This window comes from Nothoprocta perdicaria, unplaced genomic scaffold, assembly GCF_003342845.1.
Source record: "Nothoprocta perdicaria isolate Ctin4 unplaced genomic scaffold, notPer1 scaffold_386, whole genome shotgun sequence".
Classification (NCBI taxonomy): Eukaryota; Metazoa; Chordata; class Aves; order Tinamiformes; family Tinamidae; genus Nothoprocta; species Nothoprocta perdicaria.
The window spans coordinates 117,447-123,794 of NW_020455628.1; the positions used below are offsets into that span (position 1 = coordinate 117,447).

Here is a 6,348-nt window from a genome sequence, read left to right on the forward strand (position 1 = left end):
CCGTGCCCGGGGGCGCGCGCGGTCACGTGCGCCGCGCTTGTGCAGGCGTCTTGCGTGGGGAGGGGCGGGTGCGTTAACGGTTCGCAGCGCGCGGAGGGAGCGACCGTTGCTGGCGCCTGCTCCGTGACAGGGCACCCCGTGCATCTCCCTCCATCTAAACCTCCTTCTCCCTATGCCCACTCTGCTGGGAGACCTCCCTTCTATAGGTCTTGCACCTTCCCTGGCAGTTTGCTGTCTGTGCGAGAACACAGCTCACATAGAATCATAGAATTGTAGAATGGCCGGAAAAGACCTTCAAGAACACTGAGCCCAACTGTAACTGCATCCCCACTGTGCCTGTTAAACCATGTCCCTAAGTGCCTCATCTACATGTTTCTTGAGCAGTGCCAGGGACCGCAGCTCCACTGCCTCCCTGGGCAGCCTGTCCCAATGCCTCACCACCCCTTCCGTGTAGAAATTCTTCCTAACGTCTAACCTGACCCTCCCCTAATGCAGCTTGAGGCCAATTCTTCTTCTCCTATCGGTAGTTATTGGAGATGGGCCCCCGCCTCACTACAACCTCCTTCCAGGTAGTTGTAGAGAGCATCTCCTAATTCAAGGCTGATTCTGCAAGTGAACAACTCATAGATGGAAAAAGATTTGTCTGTTGTATGTGAAGTTGCAGTGTGAAGAATTCAGCACTAGTTAGTGCCACAGCAAGGTGTACAGTTGTAAACAGGGACAAGAGGTATGGGAAGACCATGTCTTTGTGGGGGGAGTGGGGTGGATAGGGCTTACTCAAAGGCAATGAGTTAGAGGAATTCACAGAATCAGAATAACAGAATGGCTAAGGTTGGAAGGGGCCTCTAGAGATCATCCAGTCCAACCTCTCTGCTCCAGAGACACACAGGGCACAGGGTGGCATCCAGGCGGGTTTGGAAGACCTCCAGAGAAGGAGACTCCACAACTGCCTGGGCAGCCTGTGCCAGGGCTTTGTCACCCACACAGTGAAGAAGTTCCTCCTCACATGGAGATAGAACTGCCTGTGTTACAACTTACACCCATTACCCTTGGTCCTATCACTGGCCACCACTGAGAAGAGCTTGGCCCCTTCCTCCCTGCATTCCTCCTTCAGGTACTTATATCAACCATCAGCCTTCTCTTCTCCAGAGAAAACAGGCACAACTCACTCACAACTCTCCTTGTACAAGTTAGATGTGATAGTGTTTTCAAGCTGGATGGGTTACATGCATTATGGATGGGTGTGGAAAATTTCGATATTATGTTCTTGAAGGGAAGTGTATGGTGTCTAGTCTTGGAGATATGAGCCCGGAGCAGCTTTCTGAGATCAGAGGTATGCATGGTGATGCTGTGCTGGAATAGTTTTTGGGTTGAGTCAGTGCAGCCTGCAGCCATTTGTAGGCTCCTTTAGCTGGGAGACTTTTGTGTTAGTAATTTCTTCATTTTCTATTACCTTATGGTATTTTATTGTAAATTAGAATTTACAATAGATTAGAATTAGAACTGATCAGAAATGGAGGATATATCAAATTTAAGATGTTTTCGCACCATTTTATATAGCCTTTGTTTTACTCTGGGTGGGAAAGAAAAAGAATATGGCCATTTCTTAATGTAAACAATCAAGAACTAATTTCCTTCAATGGGAGCACCAGTTTTCATACGTGAATCCAAGTATTCATGGGTGAACAAGGGCATCTATCGTACCATATTTTTTATTATTTGTTCACCTAAGGGGGAAGTGCAAACATTGCTGTGTGAATTAGCTGACCAAATGAGCGCTATTGCAGACAGAGGCAGCCCTCAGTCCTAAGTCAATTGGTATAAATAATTAGGCTTAGCAACATTCACAGACAAGACTTTACATTATTGTCACCGCCTTATACCCAACCAGAGAGAGCTGTGAAACATTCTAATGGGGGAGTAATATCCTGCAGAATAGAGACTTCAACAAACCTGTTTTCTGTTTGCAGTGAACTTGATGCTAAGAGAGGTTTCATAGTGTCAGCTGTGAAAATACAATTTTGCATACATTAAGGCTTTGGAGCCAAACATGTGTTATGCATTTCAGAGCACACAGTGAAAATTTCAAAAAAAAAAAAAGGTGTCAAGAATGTTTAGTGTTCAAAGACATCCATTCTTCATTGATCAAGTATTATAGTCTTTTTTTCTCTGAAAGGTAAACCTAGGTAGTCTTCCCAACAGTTGAAACTGAGGGCACTACCAGCCCCTCTGCTTGAACAATCAGTCTTTTTTCTTTTTTCTTTTTTCTTTTTTTTTTTTTTTTTTTAATAGGTAATGGGAAAGACCTCATCTTCAGATCTTCAGTAGCAGACAAGTCTTGCCTCCTTCCAGAGAAATACAGCATCTACATATAAGTCAGTTATATTGGCAGGTTTTAGACAGAACTCAAAAAAAAAAAACTCTTCCAACAAGTTGATATCATCTTCTGTTCTTACCATTTAAGAAATAGAAAAACATTTCCAGGGCTCTTCCCAAACTGACTTAAAATTTCAAGATGATGGGAAATTGCTCTAGAGGTATCCGGTGTGGCATGTTCTTTCATTGACCCTAGCATTCAGCATTCTTTTCAATTCAATATTCCAAGTTTGGTTGTGCTCAAGTCCGACATAGTGTAATTCCTGCAGCCCAATAAATGGTAATAAGAGTAATAAGATAAAGTGAAGGTTCCATTTTACACACAAGACAGCCAAAGAGGCAAATGGTATCTGTTTGAATAGATTAAATTTTTACTGAGAATTGTAAGACCCGGTTGAAAAATCCTGAGTTTGAGACACAGATCAAACGTCTTATCTTCTCTATGCTGAGTTGCTTTCCTTTTCTTACAGAATGACTTCCTTTCAGATTTCTCCTAACTAGACTCTTATTTTTATGGCCCAAAATCTACATTTCAGGATTTCCCAACTGTGGCATTCGTTTCTTTCTGTAAAGCATACTTGCCTTAGACCTTGTCTGCTTATGGAAGTATGACAGAAAAAAAAATACGGTATTGTTACACTGTGGTCTCAAGTATGTAAATTCTTATGTGGATATCCTTTCCTCTTTGCTTCATCCTATTTTTGAAGCAGCACAGTAATCTAGAAAAAGAAGTCTTTTTCTGAAATATTTTGTGCACTACCTGATGTATAGTGGTTACACATATCTTTAGTGGAGTAGATACAATAATTTCGTGTTAGTAAACTCCTTGTGTGTGGAAAGCCTTGAACCCCACAGTGTGAAATTACACCTTTCGGAAGTGTGAACTTGATGTGCTTGTATTTCTTCTCCAAGGCTTAGGATTTGGTAATTGTGTCAAACTGTGTTGCAATTGAAGTAGCAAGAATACTGTCCACCACTTTCTGGTGTCTGTGTGTTTGTGTGTGTGATTTTTTTTTTTTTTTTTAATTTACCCTCGTGGCTGGAACTTGCCTAAAATTATCTTTTGCTCTAGATTGTGACATTTTTCTATAGAGTCAGGCAGTTGGGAATCTGCAAACCAGAAGTGGTGTCTGGCTTGCAGCCATGGACTAATGAGAACCCAGAAGTACTGGTAAGCCATCTTAGCAGACAGAAGAACAGCACGTCAGATGAGGTGTAAAAATGGGCATTTTGGCTACTAATATCATCTGCAAGGTGCCCTTTTTCATGACATTGTCAGTATGTAAAATTTTGGGGAAGAGCTACCTGATTCACATCTAAGGTTTGAGGATATTTGGGGAAGCAAATGAACACTCATCCTTCAGGAATGAGTCTTAGAAATGCTCAACATTGCTTACAGTGATGAGTGTTTTAACTACCAGCTGTAATTTTGCAGGAAGTATGCCAAAGTAGGAACTGTATTAAAAGTACTATATTATATAGTAGGATGATGTGTTATAGTATAAATGAGTAAACATTGCAGCAGATTTTAGGAGATTTTGTCATGGATTTTAGAGCTTGCTACTGAGGAATGCAATCCCATCAACCCAGTTAATACAGAAGGTACCGAATAAAAGACATGAATCGCATATCTTTATCCTGCAACTGGAGATGCCACCGTTCATCCGAAATGGCTCTGAATGTGTCATGCATAGATGAACTAGGTGTGGGAGGTATGGAGTATGTAAAGCATCTTTCAGGTGGGAGAATGAAGGTGGTTAGGATGGAACTGCCACATACTTAAAAGGCAGAGGAGAACAGGCTGAATTTGCTGTATTTGTGGTGAGTTGGTGTTTGGGAGTATCACATGTGAGCAAATATTGCATGTAGAGCAACATGTGTTGTTTCCTCAGGACACTCACCGAGTTTGCTCTATCTAGAGGTTCTAAAGGTTGGTCAATGAGGTTTGGGGTGTGTGGTGAGAACTGGTGAGACCAAATCTGATGAACAGTGTCCAGCTATGGGCTCCCAAATGCAAAAGGGAGAGTCACGCTGGGGTAAGTCCAGTGTCTGAGTCCTTTGGGCTCAGAAAGGTTGTGGAGTGTTTACCTTTGGAGATATACTTAAAAACAGACTGGTAATGTACTGAGCAACCTGGTAACCTGCTATAGTTGATGCTGCTTTGAGCTGTGGGGTTGGACAGGGTGATTGCCAGAGTTCTGACAGGATGTGCCAGGATTCTTGCACAGAATCACAGAATGGTTCAGGTTGGAAGGGACCTCTAGAGATCATCTAGTCCAACCCCCTGCTCCAGCAGGCACACCCAGAGCACGGGGCACAGGGCGACATCCAGGCGGGTTTGGAAGATCTCCAGAGAAGAAGACTCCACAGCCTCCCTGGGCAGCCTGTGCCAGGGCTCTGTCACTGTCACGGTGAAGAAGTTCTTCCTCACATGGAGATGGAACTGCCTGTGTTTCAACTTATCCCCATAAACTTAATGTGCTTTGTAGTAAGGGACAGAGTGCAGCATGTTACATACATGAATGACAATTTATGCCCCAGTGTCTGTGGGGATTCTTGAGATGTGTTGTTTGGTAAGTTGTCATTGTTGGAACTGTAAATTCAAACCATACGTGTAAGCCTAGGAAGCAACAAGGAGAAAAGATCCCTGATGCATCAGGTGTTTGGTGTCAAAAGTGCCTGGCAAATATTTTAGGGCTGTCTGCTGTGAACACTGTGTATATAGCTAAGGTGAAACAGCGAATAAAAAGAGTGCATCTCTGTGTTCAGACAGCGCCGTGGAAGCGTAGCACGCACACAGTGCTGGTTGGTGTACTAGATGTGTCACAATCATTCGCTGCCAACCGTTATTCAGACAAAAGATGGTGAGGGCTGACGCGGCCCAGGCTGTGTCTAAGGTGTGTCAGCCCCGCGGTGGCTCCTAACAGGCGCTGCGTAGGCTGCGTCACACATGCATCTGTCACACCGAGGGCAGGGCTGCTTGGCTTTGCGTGCCACAGGAGTAATGTGGTTGTCTCATGTCTCATGTGTTGTCGCGCCAGGCGGACCGCAAGGCCGGGCACATCTCCTCCTGCAGCTGCGGGTTTACTGCAGCAACGGGGTGGGCTTCATCTGTGCGCAAAGCAGCCACAAATAACAAATGTGTGCTACGGTCAGGCTGCTGCTGCCCAAGCCATTTTTGTCTGAGGCCTGAATTTTGGGTCATCGTGGGAGGCTGCTTGGCCCAAACCACTGCCGGGCGCGGGGATGGGAGCGAGGATGCCGGCAGCCTCGGCCGCGGGAGCGGCAGCCCCTCCGTCGCGGGACCGGGTCGTCGCGCGTGTCACGAGCGCCGCGGCTGCCGCGCACGGCGGCCCTGCCGCCGGGAACATGGCGCCAAGGCGTTTGAAGGAGGGGGCGCGGCGCGGCGGCTCCCCCTGCCCGCCCCTTCCCCTCCGTCACCCCGCGGGCCGGGCGGGGGCCGCCGCCAACGGTCGCCCCACGCCGGAGCTCGGCGCCCGCCGCGGCCTCTCGGTAGCGGGCGCCGCTGCAGCGGGAGCGCGGGAGGCGGCGGGAGCCGCGGCCGCGGCGGGTGGGGGTCTCGGTGCAGGGAACAGCCGCGCCGTCTCCCCTCCGCAGCCGCGGGGAGGAGGAGGAGGAGGAGGAGGGAGAGAGAGGAGGGGTCCGCGCGGACGCGTCGCCCGCGCCCCTGCTCCCCTGCTCGGAGCGCTGTCGAGCGCCTGCAGCCCGCGGGGAGAAGCGGGCGAGTCGCTGCGCTGCGCGGCCCTCCTCGCCCCGCTGCCGCCTTTGATCGGCCCGGCCCCGCGGGCGGTGCCGGAGGAGGGGGGCGTCGGCCGGTGGCGCAGCCGCCCGCGGCTCCTTGGCGGTGCCCGGGGTGGGTGAGATGCCGGATCGAGCGGGAGCGGGTACGGCCCGGGCGGCGGGAGGAGGAGCGGGGGGTTCCTCCGCGTGCCGGGTGCGGTGGGAGAGCGG

At 48.5% G+C, this 6,348-nt stretch overlaps 1 protein-coding gene across 1 annotated transcript in view; it reads left to right on the top strand.

Moving 5' to 3' along the window:
* The first annotated feature begins 6,218 nt into the window (after positions 1-6,218).
* RIMKLB (ribosomal modification protein rimK like family member B) overlaps positions 6,219-6,348 on the top strand; it is a 39,818-nt gene continuing 39,688 nt past the window's right edge. The window contains exon 1 of the mRNA XM_026044822.1: positions 6,219-6,250. The gene's annotated coding sequence lies outside the window, so the exon portion shown is untranslated. The remainder of the gene's footprint in view (positions 6,251-6,348) is intronic.